Consider the following 22,888-nt stretch of genomic DNA (forward strand, 5'->3'; position numbering starts at 1 on the left):
CACACTGAGCTCTAGATGTCCCTAACTTGGCAGGAGGTTGGTGGGCTGCAGGTGACTTTGAGACATTTGCTTGAAAGAGCATGTACAGGAATAAACAGACAGGTACAATCTGCAGGCAGACACATTACCCAGAGCCTGTGGTGTGGCTGTGTCTGCATGCATGTTGTTGTGGTTGCTCTGTCAGCTGGCACCTCTTCCATGCCAAACATGCCATGCTTTTGCTTAGAAGTTTGCACATCAGTGCTGTGGCCCTGGCAAGTCTGATTCTCAGTGCTGTGATGTGAAGGGTCAATGCTGTTATCTGGGGGCTCGTTAGTACAGTAGGATTTAATACCTGGCATAGAAGGGAGGAAGCATTGCAGGGAAACATGGACAGGCAGGCTGACTCTTTCTACCAGCATCCTGCTACCTCTTAGCACTGTTCTTCGCATGACTTTGTTGGAGAGGTGAGGCTAGGGGATAGCTTTGAGCCAGCAGATGTTTCTGCACCCAGCCAGAGGTGCAAGATCTCTTTTGGGCATACCTGCTTTTTCATCTTTCACTTGCTGCTTAGATTTAGTTTAACACTTTGTCCTATCCTCAAACAGCATGGATATAGAAAACTGAAGAGGAAATGCCCTGTGGTCCCTAGTTCCCCATGCTTGTGAAATAATCTGTTCCCTTGGAGGGCCTGAGAAATTATTTAACATCATTAATATTTAGGGTTAAAATTATGTTGGCCTAGGGCAGTTCTCCAAACTACCCGAGTGACACAAGAGCTTAATCTCATTGAGGTAGGCTTTGTAAAGTACACTGGTGCCTTCAAAATGTGATTTATTCATATTAATTAGTGTTCATTTTGGGGGTGGGAGAGGTAAATTGGTGCCCGTGAAGGGCAAAGTGCTGCTCTTTAAGTTTAGAGAGGCAGCAGAGCAACACGTGAACATCACCACAGATACAAGTAGGACAAGAGAACCCTCAAGAACACCGATGTCCAATACTTTGTCCCTTGTCTTGCCCTTGAACTGGCGAGTGTATGGAGCAGGGAGCTCTGCCAGCGAGAGGTCCTCTGCACAGCTTCAGTGACACTCCGGTGGTTTCTGCTGCACTGGGGGTTGTGCAGGGCATGGGCAGAGGGGTGCATGCTGCTCAGCGAGGAGCACGTGGGGATTTATACAGCAGAGTCAGAATTTTGTACGAATCGAACGTTTTGTCTCGTACTTGATGGAGTGTGAGTCAGCGAAGTACCAGAGTGCTGTAGCTCAGCTAGAAATGCATCAATAGCGCAGTCAGGAGGTGCACGGCACCTTGAAAACCCCTTAGCAAAGAGGCTTTGAGAAATGGTTCTGTAGAGCCACCTGCGTTGGGCTTGCAGTGGCTTGCACGCAGAATACCTGTGTGTTAGTTGTGGAAGGCTGACGAGTGCTGCCTTTGAACAGCCTCTGCCCCTCTGCTGCTCCATCATCTGCAGGGATGGTGGATCACCCAGTGAGCTAGGACGCAGGTACAAACCCCTCTGCCAGGGCTGGGCAGTCCTCCTGCTGTGGAGTTGGTTTATATAATTCTCTGTTCTTCCCTGGGGTAAGTCTGACTTCAGCGAAGTCACTCCTGATTCGAGGGAGTAAAATTGCTGCTAAGCCCTAAATAAAAGGACCATGTGAGTTGTTAGTGGCTGAAATGCCACGTGCCATGTAGCCCTTGCTTGAAAAATGAGCAGTTTCCTATTGTCTTGCAGTCATTTGGGAATGTGCCACATGATCGGACTGTCAGAAAGTAGATAAATAGCTGACATGTCTCTTTGTTTACTGGCACTTGCGTTAGAAATACGAAATGCTAATTTTTCTGTTGGGCAACATTTCCAATTAGTTACTCTTGCTGCTTCTGATGTACACATTTCTGGTTTAGGGCTTCAGTTGTACTATGTGGGTGTTCTCGTGCCACCCTGTGTTCCAGGTGTCCTTGCATTATGGACTGACAGTCTCCACCAAATTGGAAACCATTGTGGAAGTGACTGGCAAATAAACAGACAGGAATACATTTGTGTGTCCTTTGGGCTTATTAATAGGTTACCTTAAAGGAAGAAGGAAGCAAGAAGCCTATGAAAACATAGCACAGCTTATTCTGTTTTGTCCTCTCGCTCTTTTTGCTGTAGCAATACAATATTTTCAAGCAATACAAGTTCAGTCTGTAAGGTTTGCCAAATTCATTACTGATGCTCAGTGGAGACTGAATTAATGCTCATTGATTAATATGAAATATGACAGGCTGATGAGTTATTGCATTACCGAAATTAACTCCTTTAAAATTCAGTCGGGCGCTGTTAGATGTTTGGTAGCACACAGAAGCAATTCCAAGTACACTTTTAAGATGACTCTTGCGGGAAGGAAAGGGGCAGAAAATCAAGGTAAATGGCCCTGTGCAAAATGAACCTGGAGCAAAGTGACTGATTTCAAAGCCTCCTGTGAATTGGTGGCTGAGGGAGGCAGGAGAAGGGCCACCCCTTCTCATGGGAAGCTGTCTTCACCCTCCAGTCTCTCCTCTCTTTTCATGGCCCTTATTTCCCAGCCTCTATGATATCCTGGTTTCAGCAGGGAGCTTTCCCTGCTTGACTTGCTACGTTGCCTCGTGCTCCAAGGATCTCTTCTTTGCAGTTGTCTGCTGCGAGGAATTCAGTGAAGTATTTAGGATTGGTTATGTAGCAAAACCAACATCTGTGTTTGCTGGTGTACTGGGCACTTAAGGTTGGTGTCGCTGTGACAGTAATTAATGTTAACCTGAGTTTGCAAAGAGCCTGAGATGCCATCTCTGAGCCACAAGCAGTTCTTTAATTTCATTGGGTGCAAATTCAAATGCCAGTGGGGATACTTTTGCAGGCCAGAGCTTGTAACTTCTTGCTTCTCAAAGGTGAATAAAAGAAGAAGAGCCATTGTACAGTGACAGATGTTTTCCTTGAAACTGGGAGAGGAGTTGTAGGAAGGATGAAGTTGTATTTTCATGAAAATCTGTAGCCTGAAACTGGTGGGTCTAAAAACAATCTTTAAAGCATAGAAGTGATGCAACCCCTCTCTCACCCAGGCATTTAGAAACCTGATTTGAAACAGTCTAAGGGTTTGCAGTTGTGAAGTAAAACAAGGCTGTAAACTGGTTCCAGCTGTAACCGCAGACTGTAAGCAAGTGCCTAGCCGAGCTGGTAACGCAGGGCAGTGCTGCAGTGGAGAACTGCAGCCTCTATCTCCTCCCGAGGGAGGGTGATTCAGCTTGCAAAAGCTCACGAGACTGTGGGTTCACAGCAGCCTCAACAGCCAGCTTCTGCCTGGCACCCCTCTTCCCTTGGCTTTCCCCCCGTTTGGCCTGAGGCTGCGTTCAGCTTGGTGCAAGGTCCCATTCTGGTGGGTGACAGAGTGTGGCTGAAGGGTCAGGGCACTGCAGAGCTGTGAGTCCAGCCTTGTACAGGAGGCAGCGTCCCTGGAGAAGGGGCTCAGCACGCAACGTGCGTGTGCATGAATGGTGAGAGGCAACTTTCTCTCTCAAGGTCATGGTTGTCTCTGTGAGGCCAAATCCCTGTTGCTTTAGCCTTGCCTTCGTGTACCTGGAGAAGTCCCTTTCCCAGTGCAGGCAGTCCCAGTGCCCCTTCCCAGCAGCAGAGCTGGGAAGGTGGCAAGTGCTTGCTTTTGGGGGGATTACACCTGGGGGAGGCATTTATTCCTTGGGCTCTCATTTACATTGCTGTGGATCCACTTGCTCCTTAGCAATGACAGTGACTTGAAAATGGTTTCCTGGTATTTCCCTTAAATACCTCCAATTGTTGAAGTTTCTTTTTTCTTTATCCCTCTGCTGATCTGAACTCCTTGCATCCTCCTCTGTCTACCTGGCATCTGGAAGGGAGAGATAAGTAAATATGGCATGCCAAGACTTAGCAAGGCAGGCAGCTTTCAAGTGGCTTTACAGTCCCTTTGTTAGAGCAGTGTGGCCAAAGGAACAAAAAAAAAAAGTAAATAGCATTCTTCATTTGCTAATGCAGTTTCTGAGGATCTAAACAGTCCAGGATGTGAAGTACCCAGATAGTAGGTGCTTTAAATTCACTTGGGCTGCCCATACCTTTTTATTTTAGATGGCTTAGGCTGCAGGATTGAGTACAAAATTGCTAATTCAGAAAGACTTGCTGAAGATGAAACGCCCTCCTGAAATGTGATACTCAATTCTGTAGGTCGTTTGCTGCAGTTCCCTTCCTGCTATTTTACCTTCCAAATATGAGACACAAAAGCCCTTCTGCAAGGTCCAGTGTGAATATTTGATATGTCTAGAGGAAAAGATCCTTCTTTGTTCTTTTTACATCTTGGCTGTGACCGCATCTGTTACAGCAACCTTAAACCTCAGCTGGTGGGTAGCGCTGGGTGTTAGTTGTTGGGTTAAAGCAGTAGTTCTGTGTCTGTGCCTCCTCTGGCTGCCTTAGGGCCCTTCCAGGATTGGAGGGGACAGGTGTGGGAGAGCAGGAAAGCCCAAGCACAGAGGAATCTGAATCTGTTCTGGTTAAGAGAGTTTGTTGTGTGCAATTCCTAAATCAATTTGTCTGCTTGCTGCTTCAACAATGATAAAAATATCAAACAACTTAAAAGCACCGAGGAAAAAAGATCAGGACAGCAAGTGAGTGATAAGATGCAGAGCTTTTATCAATTCATCGATAAGAGAGCTGCTGGAGGTGATGGCTCCTGGCCCTGCTGCAACAGTTTTACCAGTGATTTCAGCAGGGGCAAGGGGATACTTGCAGCCCTGCGATGCCACACCGTCCATCTGGAGATGGATCTGCTCCTCCCTACAGTAAAATGATTTTGATGATTTGATTTGCCTCCCTGCTGCTAAATGCCAGACAGCTGGGGGGGACTGTCTGGCTCTTTTGTGAACGAGCCAATGAGGGGGAATAGCACAGCTGAGTTTGCTCTGGCAGGGCTGTCCCAGTGTCTCCCATTTGCAGCTCCTGCTACCACCTGCCTCAGGTAGGCATGCTAATAAGGCATCAACTCTGCAGCAGAGAAGAAGCAAAGCTTTTTCATACGTCCCCTGAGGCTAGGTGAGCTCTAAAGGGAAATTGAGATTAGACACAGGAAGAACTCTTAAATCTAGGGTAAAGCTGGAAAAGGCTGCTGAGGGCATGGGTGGCATTGTTAGTGCTTTTAAATACTTGTCAAACATCTTGCAAGAATAGTTTGGGTGTAGAGCTGAGCCACTTCTGGGGTGGGGAGATGGATCAGATAGCTTTTAAGGGTGTGTGTCCCCAGCCTTGTCCCTATAATGCTCTGGGAAGGAGTGGGAAATACACAGGTACCCTACGCTCACCTGACATTAAAACAATTACCGTGTCCAGCTTGTGAAGTATTTCACTGCAGACTGAGTGTTGATCGCTCATGTGGCAAAGTCCTTTTGAAACTGCACCTGAGCATCCCCTGGCCAGCGTCAGTGAGGTCACTGGGGTGCTGGGATTGGAGTCAGTGCTGTGGCACAACTGAGTTCTTGGTGGGCCCTTTGATCATCTGCAGTGGTGATCGAAGCGGGTTCTCGTTACTGCTGTAATCCCTTCCATGAAATTGCTCTATTTTGGTGCCTCTGAATCAAAGTATCAGATAATTTTGTCTGGTTCTGCCAGCTTGCTGTGAAAGCAGGTGAATCAATGGTGTTGTTTCTTCTTTGCAAGTTAACAGCCCTGTTCAAGTCATGCTACAGGAATGAAAGGCCATTAAGGTAAAAAGTACTATGACATTATTGGATGCTGCTGTTAGAGTCATAGAAAACAGCAGTTTTTCTTCTGCTGTGGGATGGTACTGAATGTACTGCGCTGAGATGGTTTCTTTCCCTGCAGGATTATTTCCACCAGCTCACCTGAATCACAGAAACGGAAGAGTTTATTGTGCCAATCCGAGCTATAGGTGCCTGAGCTATCCTGGACTTCCCTGACCAGCTGAACTTCTCTGTCTGTCCAGTCAAGTACAGCTCCCAGAAAACTCTGCTGGTTCGCAACATCGGGAACCGGGAGGCTCGCTACCGCATCAGCACTGAGAGGTAAAGGAGCTTGTCTTCTTTGTGCAAAACACTGTTGCATGATAACAGGGTTGGTAAACGTTAACAACAAGGAACAAGAGCATCTGAGCTGCTGTATTGCAGCCGAAGCTGAAAATGGGCAGGACACATGGGTTTTGCTGTTGCTTATAGTGTTTTAAGCATGATGCAACCTTTGATAAAACTCTGTGTGCTGCGGCAAGGTTTGGTACTGCAGGGGTGTCTCCACCACAGCGTCTTGCAAGACTGATTCTGTTAGATTGAAAGAGCAAACACAGGAAGGCAGCTTGGGCTGTGTAAGATGCTGCACGGCAGGCAGGCAACAGCTCTAGGAGCTCGGTTCCTGTAGACCAAATGTGGTGTTCGGAAATGGGCGAGCTGAGAGCTGGTGAGAGAGACATTTAAGAATTTATCAGCAGCTGTGTCTACATTAGCAAGTGCAATTAGAGATCGTAGATCAAAGCAATTGGTATTGAGGCCCTGAGAAGAACACTGTGTGGTCCAGGAACTTTGTTATCTGGTAGGTTTGGTCTGGTCCCTGGGACCAAATACTAAGTAGAATGAGCTCTTAAGTGGAGATGAGCCGACACTGGCTTCAAAACTGCACTACAGTCCCAAAGCAGCATGCTAATGAGGGCACAGGCAAAAGATGCAGCAAGTGTCTGGTGCATGGGTTGGGGGCCTTTTCTTCTAGAGCTTTATCTCTCCCAGATTTCCTGGAGAGTGCTCGAATATGTAAGTATCCAGCTTGCAACCTCCTGATCATGAATACCTTCTGAAATGGTTACATACCAGTGTTGGCCAAAGACACCCATTCTCTGGGAGGCTGCGAGCACGTGGTGGTCCCCTAATCAAATGCCTGACATGAGTTGTGTTGTGGACAGCCTGTACTGCTCCTTTTTGTCTCAGAAGACAGTCACTGGTTTTCCAGTTTGCTGAATGGGAGAGGGTAATGTCTTTTTGACACCGCAGCTGCAAGGAAATTGGTTCATTTGGTGGGTAATTAGTTGTGAGTTCCCTGGTCCCAGAGGTCTGAGGTCAAGAATGCAGCAAAGACCTGCTGTCTGACTTGGTGCACCTGAGTTGCTTCAACTTCTTCCCCAGGAAAACAGGGCTCAAAAGACAACTTTTTACTTTCCTCCTGTGAAACATGAGGGTTCAAGAGGAGCTTCCACCAAAGCCTGGCAAGGCTATTTAAGCAGGCTGCTTCTTCTCACTGGGGAAACACTTAGGCAGGAACTTGCAAATCACTGCACAGTTTTTCTCTGGGATCTCCAGATCTAGATGTCACCACCAAAATAAATACTCAATGAAATCTAGCATCTTTCTGCAATGTAATTTCCAACTCTTCTATTGAGTGATACAGCACATGTGGAATCCTGCATGATATGGATTTGAAGAGTTTCTGAACTTCAGCAATTAAATATTTCAGTCCTGATTTGCAATAAAGAAATGGGAAGCACTGCAAACGTTTTATTTCAAACTACACCAAAGAATATTCTGAATAACTGGGTTGCATGTGTACAGAGATCGAAAGCTGATATGATTTCCATCGTCAGCTGAGGGCATCTGTCATCTCTTCCATTTCATTATGAACTTTTGAAAGCCAGTTTGAAATTTCAAACAGATGATTTAAATCTTTGAATATAAGCAGCATTTTATTCTAATTAAGTTGCCCTGACTTTCTGTCAGATTTCTTTTTAAATACTCTGAAGTTTCTGCTCTCTTTTATTTTTTTCTTTAAGTATTCAGCAATACGTCATAATGAATTCTTCACTGGGAACTTTCTTTAAAGGTTGAGTTCTAAAGCCTGTCTATCTACCATCTGCCTACACATATACGCAAGATGTATAGGAAATATGAGAGATTTGGGGAATATGTGAAATGGAATTGGGCTGATTTAGAAGATAAAATCATAGAATAACTTTGGTTGGAAGGGACCTCTGGAGATCATCTGGGCAAACACACTGCTTGAAGCAAAGACCAGTGTCAAAGTTGGATCAGGCTTGCAAGTACCACAACAAGTAAGTAAGATCAGCTTTCATCTTTCCTTCTCAAGACTGTACAAACCCATTTATCTCAGCATCTCCCTGTGTGTCCTGTGCTCCAGCCCCTAAGGTCCTCTTCTGTGGAAATGTTTCCTGTCCCATCAGTGCCCACTCTGTACTAGGGGTTATTCCACACCCCAAATACAGGATTTCACATTTTCCATCCCTGAACTACGTGAAGTTCACATCAGCCTGTTTCTCCAGCCCATTGTCCCTCTGAAAAACAGCCCAGCCCTCCAGTGCATCGACTGTGTCCCCCAGTTTGGTATCCTCCACTGAATTGTGTGTTCCCTCCCCTTGAGCAGGTCAGGATGTCCACTTGCAGCCCAAGACCAGAACAACCATGTTCTCCCTATGTGATGAGGCCATGGTGTGCCAGGAGTGGTTATTCCAGCCAGCACTGGGGGACCATATGGAGTGACATATCCTGACTGCATTGCACCAGCTCTTTTCTTGATTCTTTTCTCTACCATACCTGTGAGTTTTCGCACTAACGACTTGAGTCTCTTGATAGCAGCCATCAATGGTTGGTTCCTTACTGCCTGTACTCCAACCACAGAGCTGCCAGGTGAGCCCTGTGGTTCTAGCAACCCCAGCAGAAGAGAATTGGCCTCCCAGCTGGCATGACAAGTTGGCTTGAGAATCGCACCAACAGACCGCTCCACAGGCCTCACAGATCATTAGCTGGCCATTGTCTTTGTAGGAATATTTTTAAAGAGGTTTTCACAAGAGAGGCCATTCTTCTGCTAATGTTGGGGGATTCATTTCCCTGTTATAGAGGCTATAACAAAAGCTGCATCGTTATTAACAGAGGTAGTGAAGCTTAATGTCACTAATTCTTTGGAAAGACTTCCATAATAACTTGATGATGAATTATTATCACAGAACACTTAAAACTGTGCTTTGGAAATGAATGAGCTATGTTCCCTGTCCTGGAGAGCTTAAAGTATATATATGAGATGCAGTAATCAAGAGTTATGGCATAGGTGCTAGGGGAAAGGAGTGCCAGCCTTACAGACTTAAATTCAGGACTGTTTTAGTCTCTTCTTATTCCCATTCTTAAGGATGTGGTGTTCTGTTAAAGCCAGTCTTAGTATCGCAAAACAGCTTTGGTGTGTGTCGATATGTAGAAGCATGCTTGCATGTGAGAGGAGGAGGATGATTACAGAATCACAGAATCAACTAGGTTGGAAAGGACCTTGAAGATCATCTAGTCCAACCATTAACCTAACACTGACAGTTCCCATCTACACCATATCCCTCAGCGCTATGTTGACCCGACTCTTAAACCCCTCCAGGGGTGGGGACTCCACCACCTCCCTGGGCAGCCCATTCCACTGCCTAATAACCCGTTCTGTAAAGAAATACTTCCTGACATCTAGTCTAAACCTTCCCTGGTGCAACTTGAGGCCATTCCCTCTTGTCCTATCGCTTATTACTTGGTTAAAGAGGCTCATCCCCAGCTCTCTGCACCCTCCTTTCAGGCAGTTGTAGAGGGCCATGAGGTCTCCCCTCAGCCTCCTCTTCTCCAGACTAAACCCCCCCAGTTCCCTCAGCCGCTCCCCATCAGACCTGTGCTCCAGACCCTGCACCAGCTCCGTTGCCCTTCTCTGGACACACTCAAGTAGTTCAATGTCCTTTTTGGAGTGAGGGGCCCAAAACTGAACCCACTCATCGAGGTGCGGCCTCACCAGTGCTGAGTACAGGGGTAAGATCCCTTCCCTGTCCCTGCTGGCCACGCTATTTCTGATACAAGCCAGGATGCCATTGGCCTTCTTGGCCACCTGGGCACACTGCTGGCTCCTGTTCAGCCGGCTGTCAATCACCCCCCCCAGGTCCCTCTCTGACTGGCAGCTCTCCAGCCACTCCTCCCCAAGCCTGTAGCGCTGCTGGGGGTGATTAGTGGGGTAGAAGGGAATGAGAGATCTGTCTAAGCTTACAGACCCATCAGGTGACCTCTGTATCCTTTATTCTCTATCTATACAATTTAAACTTCTGTTTTTCTGGCCTGAGCAAGTTCAGGCTCTTGCCCATTCAAGAGTCAGCTGCAGATGCCACCATTTCCTAGTCCACCGTGCTGCTCATATCGCTTTTCCTTGCTTCCTTTCTCTGGATTCCCTTCTCTGTGGCATCAAGCATTAGCTGTCTGCTTTCACCTTCAGTGCATTTTTCAGCCCATCTCCAATCCTAACCTTTCCTCTCAGTCAGTACTGGGAGCTCAGCTCTTACATCTGGTCACTTCATGATGACGTTCCCTGCCTGTTACTTGTTTATCTAAAGATTTCGATGTTTTCTGTTGTGCATTTCCCTCCTGGAAAGAGCTCTTAAGTGAATCCAGGGGCCAATTCAGCATCCTTCTGCTGTTCCTGTTTGGAGCTCTCCCTTGCCATGGTTTCTACCAGAAACATGGCTGCGTTTTGACCACTTTTTCATGAAGGGAGCAAACCACCAAAGCACTCGCCGTTATGCAGTCTGGCTTTGTGCCTCTCCTCCCTCTGCAGGTCCATACCCAGCTCTTAACTGCATAGCATGGTAATAAAAAATAATAATAGTATAAATAGAAAATGTCTCTTCCTGTTGTCTCATTGTTAAGGTAGGATAATGAGTTTCTGCTCCATGACATTCACGGAGATAAATGTCATTCCAGTACATTCAAGTTGAAAATGGTGTCTGGAAGCAGATCAGTGCAGCTCTGCCTTTTCCTGACACTGCCAACGTTGTGCTATGCCATGCTATGGGGCCAGAGGGGATCAGTCCGAGAGAAGATCCATTTAGGAATGTCCCCACCAAGCTCTGAAAGCTCAGGAAATGATCCTACAAGGCACAGTGCCTCGAGCCCCCTTGCATCCCTTCCTGTAGTACCGTACACTACATGGAGGCGTGAGATTGGAGAGTTACCATAGGGTGTACGAAGACTATCCAAGGATATGAAAATAGAGCCTAGCTGCAGTGGAAGAGGGAAATAGAGAGCTGGCGAGATGCTGACTCCACACAGGATTTTTCAGCACCGAGATGGAGTTCTGGATGCTTTGACCGTGACAGACTGGGTTTACTGGAATAGTTACACTGCTTGACTTTGGCTGTTATACCATTACTTTGTTTTTTTTCCTGCAGTAGATCCTAGTGGACAGATGAGGCAATTCAATCACCAGTAATTTTACTGTCTTGGGTTTGAAGGTAGCTTGTAATGAAATCGATTCTCCCAAACTCCAATGATTTTATAATGCAAATTAAGGCACCAGTAGACCAAAGAAAGGTTGGTTGCAGAAGATGAACATGCCATGGCACTTGAAATATGTTGCATCCTCCTTGCACACTGCATTTACCAAAGGTGTGGTTGCAGGAGAAAAGGTGGCGTGGTGGTTTGGGAGCCTGAGCCACAGAACTGCCAGCTTTGTTCACTTGTCAGTCGTGTTTCTCAGTTACGTCAGGAGTATTTGACCCTTGGTATCATCACAGGACATAACTTTTGCCCAACTCTGTCAAGATGGGGAGCTGTTGCCTGGTAAAAGTAAGCAAGATGTAAATGCCAAAATATATCATTATGAAATTGCTTATGAATCTAGTGTTGCTTTCTTTCTGAAGGGCAATAACAGGCAAGATCTCAGCAAGTACTGATGGGCAGGTCTCTTCTAAATTGGTGTGGCTAGATAAGTTTATACAAGCTGGGGATTGCAAGGTGCCATTGGGGGATCTGGACCTGTGAAAGTTTAGATGTTGTACAACAAAGCAAACATGCAAATGGACATAGTTAAAAAGCACGTCAGAAGAAAACGAGCTATTAAAAAACCTCCAAACCTTATCTTTTCTGTCTTTCAGGAGCAGTAGTGATTCATTAAAAGGGTAGATCTAACAGGCTGAAAATTATCTTAAAGAGCAGCTCACAATTAATGGATAAAAAGCCAAAGTTTAGCCCTCCAGCTTCATCTCTTGGCAGTGGTTTTCGTTTGGCTATTACTGTGTATCAGGGATGTCTCCTTAGCATCTCTTCTTATCTGTAGGCTCCAGGCAACAGCTTAGTGATGTTGACTGAAATTCAGGGGAGTTAAGTTTAACCATGGATCTTGCATCTTTGGGTCTTGGAGAGGGATAACGATCTCCTGCTAGAGCAGTAAGAGAGTTGTCTTGTGGGTACAGCATGGGGTGGGATGTAGGACGTGCAGCATCTGATTTGTGCTCCGTTTCTCAGTCCTGAGAAGTGAGTCCTGAACTTGGTTGGATCCTCCTCTTCTGATAATTTGAAAACATGAAGATATCTTCTTTCTCAGGCATCCCCTGAAGTCACCCCCAGGAGTGTTATTCCCATCCCATCCATCTGAGGGCAGGAGTATGTAGACATGGGGAAGGAGTAGGAAGGTGATGGGATGGGAGGTAGTGCTGAAGTGTTGTCCGGGATCCCCCTTAACTAGCAGCTTTTCTGTTCTGGCAACATCTCTGGCAAAAGAAAAGGGAAAAAAACAAAACCTGTGCCTTTCCCACCCAAGCAGCAGCAGACACCTGCAGCAGTTCTGGCATAACCGTCAGTGGGGATGCAGGACCACATAGAGCAATCCAGTTCTGAGGCTGGTGGTGCCTTGTCTTTCCTCCTCTCTCTCCAAAGCCTCAGGTCCAGCACATAAACATTGCAGGCCTAGTGCTTCGGTAGCAGTGTTCTCACTAACTGTAATGGGAACAGGTCAGGCCCCTAACTGCAGCAAGATCTCCTTAATGAGCAGAAACTCCAGCAATTTCATCAGCTGTCACTACTTACGCGAACAAAGTTCAGCTTGCGCATGGCTCCAGTTGTTCTCATTATTTTTGTGTGTGTTGCATTCTCTAATCATGGTAAAACTCTCCAGAACATGTTTTTAAGGTGATAAATTGACCACCAGCAAAGCACTAAAACCAGTAACTTTGGCTTCTAAATGGGGCTGTAGAATAGCCACAAAGCCAGCTGCCATTGTGCAGAAGCATGTTTCACCTGAGTTATCCCTTTGCATTAAAGCACTGAGTTTTGTGTCTGTCAGCCAAAAGCCTTTTACCTGGCAACAAATCGTAATTGCTCGTATTAAATCCAAAGTACCCCAACACATTATTGCAATTATTTCCAACGCATTGCACAAAATTTGTTCGGTGGGCCAAGCAAAAAGTTACTGAGCTTGGATTACAACCCAGAGTCCCAGATTGCAGTGCTTGTGAATACACAGAAAACCTCCTGATAAACTCGTCTTGAAATGCTCCTGGTAATGGCACTTCCTTTAACCAGAGATTTAATCCTTCCGGCTGTAAATGGGATCCTCCTTTTGTGTCTTGTTTCCATGTTGTTGTATGGCTCTAATCTGCATTTGCACTCATTCAGCTTTTTCTGATTGTTCCTTTTCTGAGAGCAGCTTTCATTGTAATGCTGATGAAATGTGCCCTTTCTTAGGCTAAACCAGGATGTTTTCAAGGTAAAAAAAATGAATTCTGCAAATTAAATGTAATTATTCTCTGCTCTTCCAGAAAGACTTTTATTCTACGTGTCTGATTCCTAGGCTGCAGTCTCACTGGGACAGGTAATGCCCTGACGTTTGCATCTCTTGAGGTGAGGTTTCTAGGTGTCAGGAAAAGACAGATTCCTGAGGAAGTCAGTGTCAAGTTGTGCTTGCAGATAGCTCTTCCCATCTCTGTGCTCCTCAAAAACCATCCTCTGGTTGTAGTGGTTGGACTCTTGAACCTCCCTGCAGAGAAGGGGATGCGGAGTATGGGGGAGATGAGGTCATTTGACACCACAGGATCTTCGGAGAGCTGGATCTCTTCAGCAGTGAGAGTCAGTAGCGCTGTTTCTGATCCTCTATGTTCTGGGGTTTTTTCCTACTGACTGTGTTTGCTTCTTGCTTGCACAAGTGAGCTGGAGTGGACTGCAAAAGCAGTATAGTCCACAATAGCCCTGATGTGTCTCTTTCTCTGCGTTGCAGCCCCGTCGCTGATGATCCCTCCATCGGGACTCTTGGGATTGGTGACATCATGCAAGTAACAGTGGAGTTTCACCCGCTGAAGACTGGGGATCATTCCAGTTCCCTGGTAGTTCACTATGACACAGGTAAGTGCTGGGCACCGGGCAGTGCACGCTCTCTGCATCCTTCAGAACAGAGCCCTTTCTAAGCAGAATAATGTTACGCTTGCTTTGCAAACTACTTTTAAAAGCTTTTCTTCCCAAACCTCTGTGTGTTTCAGTGCTTAGAAGAGAGCAGATAAGGGGCAAAGGGTGAGTCTGTTCAGTGTGTCCTGTGTGCTGGGCCATCCCTGGGAGACCCTGGTGTCAGCATGGTGTTCTCCACCCAGCACACCCCCGTGACAGTCATTTACCATCATTTCCCTTTGTGGCAGCCACCTTAATTCCCTCTCCAGGTGTGCCTCCCCTGTCCTTTACCTTAGGCAAAAGTGACAAATAGTTGGTGTTTAGGGGGTTGTTAAAGTGGATCCCCTCAAGCAGGAATGAGATTTTTGGCAGGCTGCTTTGCTGGGAGTTGCTGAGTGGAGGAAGGAGGAACCTTGATTCTCCATTGCAGTGTGCACATGCAGGTGTGAAGTTTTATTCCTAGACAGTGCTCTGTTTGAAGTGTAACCTGGGGAATGTTGGACTCTCTAAATGCCCCCTGTCTCTTACACACCTCTGTCCCCTCTACTGCTTCTCCGGTGTCTTGCCACAGACCTTTTTTTAATGTTGCCCTCTACCCACCTACATCCCACACTTCACAGCATCAAGACTAAAGCAGCCAGGACTTGAGGGCTCTTGGGGTTTGGCAGGGAGTGCTCGCTGCCCCCCGAGATAGGTATAAAATTTATACTAGGGTATGAGAAGCCAAGCTCAGGCCACAGAAATGCTGTCAGCTTTGTAAGTCACTTTAAGAGTAAGTGGGAAAAACTCAAGAAAAAGGTGTGATGTTAAAATGCTTCTGTCTGCCTTGGTTCAGCAGAGATATCTTGTGATGCTGATTGAGACGCTTCCTCAGCTGCCTGAATGCATTTGGTGTGCATTTTCTCTTGCCTGAAAGAGAGGTTTGTTTTGTCCCTATTCCTGAACTTCAGTCCTGAGAAGTGTGATGTCCTCACCTGGGTGCTGCTGTGATGCTTTAGCCCAGCAATGAGCGTTTTATTGTCTTGAGTTTGTAGAAGTTCTAGAAATGCTCCTATATTTACCATAAGCTCTTTGTAGCCTTCTGAGTTATCACAGCTTTGTTTAATATTTTTCAGTTAATGACATATTCACAGAGGATGGTTTATGCTCTCTGAGAGTAGCTCATTGATTTGGGTGACACTTTCTTGAAAGAACTACTGAAATTTCAGATAGAGAACAACAAAAGGTGCCTCATTTGTATGGATATAAAGAACCTATAGGATAAACTTCAGAGGGATAGATCTTTTCCTGGGCTAGATCAGGGCTAACTACGCTAGAGGTTAGGGCTGTGGGGTTTATACCATGTGAAATGAAAAGACCAAGCAAAGAATCCAAGGCCAGGATCTTCACGGCTTGCTTTGAAAACTTGAGTCTTGTTCGTTCTGAAACACCTGATTCTTCCATGGTTAATCTTTGCAAAAGTGATTTGCATGGATAGGCCACGGGGATCAAACTGTCTGCTGGCTCTGAGGTGGGCGACCTCCCCGGAATATGGCTACCTGGGAGATGAAGCCAGGATTTGTTCCTGCCTGTCAGTACAGCGCTGCAGTTATTTTTCAATAAACCACAGACTGAGAAGGAGAGCGAGGGAATAATTAAGGGATTATCTCTCAAGCTTTGAAGCATACAAATAAGTAAAAGGTTGCTGAGATTAATTGCTGAAGTGAAACCGAAACATTTAATCAATCAGTCTTAAAAGCTGCTTATTGCAGGTGTAGTGCAGAGCACCAGACAATATTATCCAACCTCGTGGGGCGAGCCCTGGCTAATTTGTCCTGCGTGAAGTCAGACTCCCTGTGACTCGCATACAAAAAGCAGCTGGGTTGCTCTTTCAGAGCCACCAACAGACTGTTTCTTATGAAACAGAGGCACTAAGAGCAAAATAGCAGCTTAGGGTGCTGGGAGGCATTTTCCTTGCTTTGCTGTGTATCTGTCTTGACTTGCTCACAAGTGGCAGTAGTTCTCAGTGAATCACACTGTTGTTAGTGTGACTGACGCAGGATCAGGTGCATGGTGCGTGGCTTTAGTTTTTGCTGAACTTGAGTCAAATCTGTCTCTAGCATTGCTTAAGCAAACATGGAGCTCTTCAGTGTGAATAAGTCACAATTTTGCCTTTGCCTATTCTTTGGTTGATTTGAATTGAGCATCTTTTAGGAGTACAGGTACTGTCCCCTGGATAGACTGTATATGCGGTGGTGGTAGTCCTGTTGCTACAAACTTTGCAGATGAGTGTGAAGAAAATGTCTTTGCTGCTAAGAGCATAATGATTTACAATGAAAATTTGACCTTCACTGCTTTACATGTCTTAACTTCTCCATTTCCCCCATGTACATGGGCCTGGGTGTGAAAAATCCCAGCTCATACTGAAATGAGGGTGACTTGGCATGTTCTGGGCTACAGCACATCCCCATTCATCACCTTAACATCAGGTTATGGTATCAGAAGGGGTTTCTGAAGCCTGCATGCCAAGCACACATACGGGTTTGGAAAGGGTTTGGCACTCAGTGCCACTAAAAATCCTGTTGATGGCTTGGCCCTTCCCAGAAAACTTTTAGCCCGCCCCATGTGGATGTGGGAAAATAAGTCTGTGGGGTTAAGTCTACTCTCAACCAAGTCAGTCTTCATAAAGCTTAGGTATTCTTTTAGCTCTCAAGCAATGCTCATGTGAGATGCCCAAGCTGGTTGCCCCGAGCGTTGCTGTTTGTACATCAGACCCGGTTTGCTGTAGTCATGATGTTTATTGCAACCTGACAGTGTAGCACCAGCTTGGCGTGGGAGGGCGAGCTTTGCTCAGGGACACATGGTTAAGGAGATGTGTGACAGCTTCCCAGAGCTGTGCTGGAAGTGCAAAACAAACTCAACAGTCCCGTAGCACCCAGAAACAAGAACATCTGCATCAGGTGCTCCATGGGAGTAAAGGAGGTGCTGGAGAGATGCTGGGAGTTGTGGAAGGAGGATTACTTCTCTGCTCAGAGCTCTCTAAATCCCGACTCACGTTAGACTCCTGTCTCCAAGAAGCACCTACTATGGTCTGATGGGTGGTCTTCAGGGTGTAGGACCAGATTCTGTGCTTGTATGTGGGTGCCTGCAGTGCCCACAGGACCTTGTGACAAGGTGCTAAAACATGCTTCTAGTCCAGGAGGTCTGTTGTGTGGTGCTGAAATTCCTCTGTACAGTTTTTTTCCCATCGGCTGTCACATCCCTGGGGATTTCTTTGTCAGCACAGGAAGCTTCAGTAATTAGCAAAGTCCCTGTGAGCTTGTACGTGGCTGACAGACACTCTGTACTGAGACGCTTTTATTGCTGCCAGTAGTAAGAGTAATTATGCAGATCATTTCCCTTTGGTGGCTCTGCGAGACTAACGCAGAAGCAAAAGTCTGGGGGCAGGGTCTCGCCCTCTTTGAGGGGAGAGATCAGAGCCAGTACTCGTATGTGAATGTTAGGAGACAGCATGTCCAAGAAGAGCCAGCCCTCAAGGGAGAATGTCTACTCCATTACTGTCCTGTCTCCTCTTGGTGCAGAGCCCCAGAAAGCAGCTTCCCCCGAAGAGATGGGCGCAGGAAGAGTTCTCAGTGGTTTTAGTCCTGCTGGAAGCCTCTAGCCTCGTGCTAAAAGCCTGCTGATGAACCATCTGGGTGTTTGGCAGATTAATACCCTGTTTTCCATCAAAATTCCTACATGACTTACGGGAGGGCTGACAGTTCCTGAGCAGGAGCTCTCCTAAAGCAAATCTCAGCTTGTTTGCTGTGGATCACAGACCCAGGCTCAGAGCCTCCTTTGTGGCTCTGCATACCCAGGGCAAGGAAGGGAGCGCTCAGCTTCAGCTATTGGATTAATTACTTCAAGGGCAGGTCGAAGATGCAGGCAGCATCTGCCTCTGGCTCCGTAGTTGTCAATCAGATTGAGTTTTCCTGCACTGGGTTAGTTACTGTCCCTATGGGAAGTGGATGAAGTAACGTCTCCCCTCCTGAGCCCTGGGGAGCAAAACTCGCTCTCTGCCAAAATCAGGTTATTTGTGTTTGGGAGAAGAGAGCAGCTAAATATGTTTCTCCAATGCAGCACAGTGGGAGCTGGAGATGATGTGGAGCTGACCTTGCCCTGCCCTGGGTCGGGGAAGGCTCTGGCTGCCTTGTTCCCCTGCCTCTGAGCTTTGCTGGCCGGCCCTGACTGTACGGGGTCCCCAGCATCTTCCCCCCATTGCTGCTGGCTGGATGCAGGGCAAAACGGGATCAGCCTCATGTTACACAGCACTAGGCTGCAGCCTGGAGAAGCAAGCCCTGACCCTAAATGTCTCCTCCCTGGCAGTGTTCCTCTAGTAGTCCTCTCCAGTCCCAAAGGCTGGCTGACAGCCAGGTGCTTGGTACTGAGCACATGAGAGCTACAGTGAGGTGTGGTTTGGGTTGATCAGTACCTGTCTGTGTGGACTGCCTCTAGAGCTGCCAGCCCTCTGGGTGTCTGGAGTGAGCGTGGTGAGCAGGTCTGTGATCTTCCCCTTCCTCTGAGCCAGCGTGGATGCCTGTAGGATAGATACCATTTCCTTGGGGCAATGGAAGAAGAAAAAATAGCGATAAAAAATTTCCTGGGAGATCTCAACTGAATGGGAATCGCTGTCCTTAGTGTGGCAGCAACGCTCAGGGTTACAGCGGGGTATCAGAGGTGGATCTGGGTCTTTATCCTACACAGGATGCCCTGAGCCACTGCCCTGAGTGGCCTCTGCCCTTCTTGGTCTAACCACAGACAGCTTTCCTGCGCTGCAGCAGCCTCTGGAGCCATGAGTGGTAACTGCCAGCTTGAGAAAACACTGACATTTCATCTCCAATGGGGAAAATGAGGCAGGAGGTCACAGGAGAGATGAAGGCATGTTTACAAATGCTGCTGTGGAGCTCTTTAGTCACCTGTGGAACGCCAGCGAGTTTGCGGTGATGTATTAGAGCCGTTTGGGTTTGGTGAAGATGATGGGTGACTGCAGAGCTGGGTGTGCTTGGCTGGCAGCAGGGGAAGCAAAGCCTGTGCATCCTGGCCACGGTGACAAACTGGAGTAGGGGCTGCATCGCATTGAAATGGGCCAGGGGGAATTGTCAGCCGTGTTAGTGACAGCTCAGCTCCCGCCTGGATCAGCGTGGGCTTGCCAGCTGGGAATGTAAATGTGTCGGGATGCTGAATCCCTTTCTTCAGGTAAAATTGATGCTGGGTTTGGCTGAATTGGCTTACTTCAGTAAATGAGGCCACCCATGCAAGGGCTTGGCAGTGTGTTAGTGGTCGCTATACACATGCAGGCAACTCATGAAATCCCAGCCCTGGCTGTTTATTGCTGTTTGAGGCTGAACAAGTAACTCTAGCATGGACGTGTCAGCACCTCTGAACATCTCAGCTACCCACAAGGATAAAGCATCTGAGAAAAGCACTGCCTTGATGTGATATTCGTCTGTGGTTTTGTGTAGGCTTTGGAGAAAACAACGACCTTTGTAGAGCTCTGCTCTCTTTCCTTTAAGAACCCCCTTTCGACCAAGGGTCTTGTCATCTCTCTTGCAAGGCTGGCATTGCAATCAATGGCTTCCAGGAACTTGTTTGAAAATGAAATGAAAATCCTATTGATTTAGTCTCTAGATCAAGCCTTTTCCTTTCTCTTTTTTCTCCTTTGTAAATCCACTGATGGATGTGGACGGGCAGCAGGGTTTAACTGAGGTTTAGCCCTTGTTGTGTTGCATTTTCCATTCCTGAGATCACTCAAACGAGTTGCTGAGTGCCCTCAGTTTGCGCTGACTTCAGCCAGAATGGAGGAGGCTCAGTACTTGTCTGAGCAAACTCCCTACCTCATTCCATATTTGAGTCGTCCCTGAATTGTGCAGGATACCAGGGTGGGAATACCAAAACCATTTTCTGCCTTTAATCTTAGTCTTGTGCCAGTGTTTACAGGGGCTCTGACGTTGCCGTGAGCAGCGTTAAGTTACCGTTGAGCTGAATTTATGGCAACAGACCCTGAGCTTCTGATGGCCACCGCTGTGTGCCACTGCCACTCCGGTCTGCCGTTGTTCATCTTCATGCACTTCTCCATTCTTCCACACCAGACACATTTATAGTAGCTGCTTACAAGTGCTAAGAGGTGAGGAAATCTTCCACTTCCTAAGCAGCAGCCCCTTTTGACTCCAAAGCCTCACTGTGGTGCACTAACTGGTGTAATTCTTTTTCATTTGTGTTTGGTGCTGGCAGATGGTTAGAAACTTACTTTATTCTGTGAGTTTTTAAAGAAGATCTTGTTCTTATCCTAAGGTGTAAGCCAGATTGCTGCTGTAGTTATTACAAGAAGCGCCTCTAGATTTTCCTTGGACTCTCAGGCATTTAAAAACTTTGCAAAGGGATTTTTCTTTCTGCCTGTCGTAGGTGGTGAGTGCACGTTGTGCTTTTTTTCCTTCGCTTGTGAGAATTCCCAGCAGTGGGGCTGGTTTCTGTCAGACTTTTATGTTCTTGTACATCTGTTTCAAAGTGAGTGGAGGGAGGCATATATTGTAGGTAAAAAAAAAAGTTGTACATAGGACTTTGTGCAATTATATGTTGACTTTGCATCTTAATCGTAGGAGCACTGCAACAGACCGAGGATTGGTAACTAATACTTTACACAACTGATTGGTTATATGCTTTTATAGTTCAAATCACTTAGATTGATGGGTGAGTCTAATCGGTCTCCAGTGTTTGTTTCTGTCAAAACAGCTAATAGGTAACAACTGTTTCCTTCTTTGTTCCCATTTTCTAGAACTGCTTGTAATAATGAATTATTTTTTTATACTGTTTTAGATAAGGTCGTTCTGCTCCTTGCAAACAGAGTACGGCCTTTGCCCCCTCTCCAGGGCCTTGTGTTTCAAGACAGATGGTCTGTCACTTTGAGGGTAGATGAAGGGGAATTAAGTTTGTGTTTCATTTGCCTGAGGTTTTTTTGCACAGCTTCGTAGCTCCACAACTCCATAACACCCCTCTGAACAAAACCCCTGCTCCAGCAACCGTGTTGTTGACCGCATGAGCACAGACTGGGATGTATGTACTAGGAGGGTCATTTGGAAGTTAAAAATCTCTTTTTTGGCTGTTTTGTTCATCGTCAGGCAGGCATAGAAACAGACTTCTGCGTGACGCTGCGTATCCCATTTTTAGCACATGAAAGACTTCTGGAAGAATGTGGTTTTCATCTGTGGGTCATCCTTGACCGCAGCTTGTCTACTCTGTCATCAGTGGAAATCACTAATGTGTTCTGAAGTGTCATTAACAGTGGATGTTTTCAGGGCAGAACTGACCATTCATTAGCCTCCTTTCCTTGTGGATCAATCAGCATCTGCTGAGAAGCAGAAGAGCAGCTTGAAGGGTGACTGATTTATTAAGTGGTCTATTGGGCATGTCTTTGCCAGGCAATCAGAATGAACGTTCCTGCACCATTTTCCCCATGGGCCAAAAGCAATGTTTCAGCCAGTCAGGTACCCCAGCGTATCGTTACTGTAGTAGCAATAATGATTAAAAATAGCCTGCAGCATCCCGGATATGCGGCAGCGCTGTCTTTCATCATCCAACGGTTTCATTGTCCTTTTCAATACATTCTGCGAAGCTCCTTCATGCTGGGCAGAACAAAGCCTCCGTGCTGGCGCCCAGATATTCCTGTGCTGGAGCATTTCATCCTGGAACAAGGCAAACAGATCTTCCTAAGCACAGTGCAGAGGGGGTGATGGGGAATGCTGTGGGTGCTCCATTACAGACGGATGCATAATGAGGAGCCTGACTGAAAATGAGAAGACTTAACGTGCAAGAGAGATGTCTGAAGAGCCTGCAACCTGTCCTGTAGAGCACTTCCGGCTGGTCACTGCTTTCCACCTCCCTTTTCATCCCCATCTGTTGTCTTACGCTTCCTTGCAATGCCTTTGGGGTGGAGACCCTCTTCTTGCAGTGTGCTGCATGGGCTCAGTGGGTGTTTTGCTGAGGCCTGGGCCGTGCTGGAGACTTTGACCGTTAACAGCAGTAACTGTGGCAACAGTAATGATTAGGATGCTCTGAGCTTTGTTAGCCTGGGAATGGTTCTTTAGAAACACCTGTGCGGCAGTTATTTAGTGGTGAGGTTTATAAACAACGTCTGGAGTAAAGAAGGTGATGGTTTAATGATGTCTGAAGGTAGCTTGTGAACACCGCCTCGGAGAAGCACTTTAAAATGACTGTTGCTGCTCTACGTTTTGCTCTGGGGCTGGAAATACAAGCGTGGGGATGGACAGATGGCCTTTCTCAGGCCGGCGGAGACTCAGCACACCTCATAGGTGATGCCATTAGCTTCCCGACAGCGAAACAGCTCAGAGCAGTGCTCCTGCCTCTGATCTGGTGGTAGCTCTGTGGGAGACGCAGCAAAAAGCAGATGGGGAGCGGGGGCTGGGTCAGGCTGTAGGTGACTTCTCCAGCTTTCCAGAGATCGCTTAGCCTGGTGAAGTGACTCGCTTCTCCGGCGGTGAAGTGGTAACAGAGACCTCTGCATGCTGTTTGAAAAACAAAAATATGCTGGCAGTGGGGAGGCAGTTGGGTATGATAGTAGCAGGAGCAAAAGAATTACTTCTTGTAGATCGATATGGAGGTACAGTAACATCCTTTTGAGTGAAGAGCTCTGCTTTCATTGCCTGCTTGTATTTTCAGTGAAAAAGCAGCAGGACCT

The 22,888-nt window shown here is 46.8% G+C and overlaps 1 pseudogene; it reads left to right on the forward strand.

Annotated features, from left to right (window-relative positions):
* Window positions 1–1,121: 1,121 nt before the first annotated feature.
* The window catches only part of LOC141948652 (hydrocephalus-inducing protein homolog), a 68,866-nt pseudogene continuing 47,099 nt past the window's right edge, over window positions 1,122–22,888 (forward strand).

This window comes from Strix uralensis, chromosome 12 (assembly GCF_047716275.1).
Source record: "Strix uralensis isolate ZFMK-TIS-50842 chromosome 12, bStrUra1, whole genome shotgun sequence".
In the NCBI taxonomy this organism is placed as follows: domain Eukaryota; kingdom Metazoa; phylum Chordata; class Aves; order Strigiformes; family Strigidae; genus Strix; species Strix uralensis.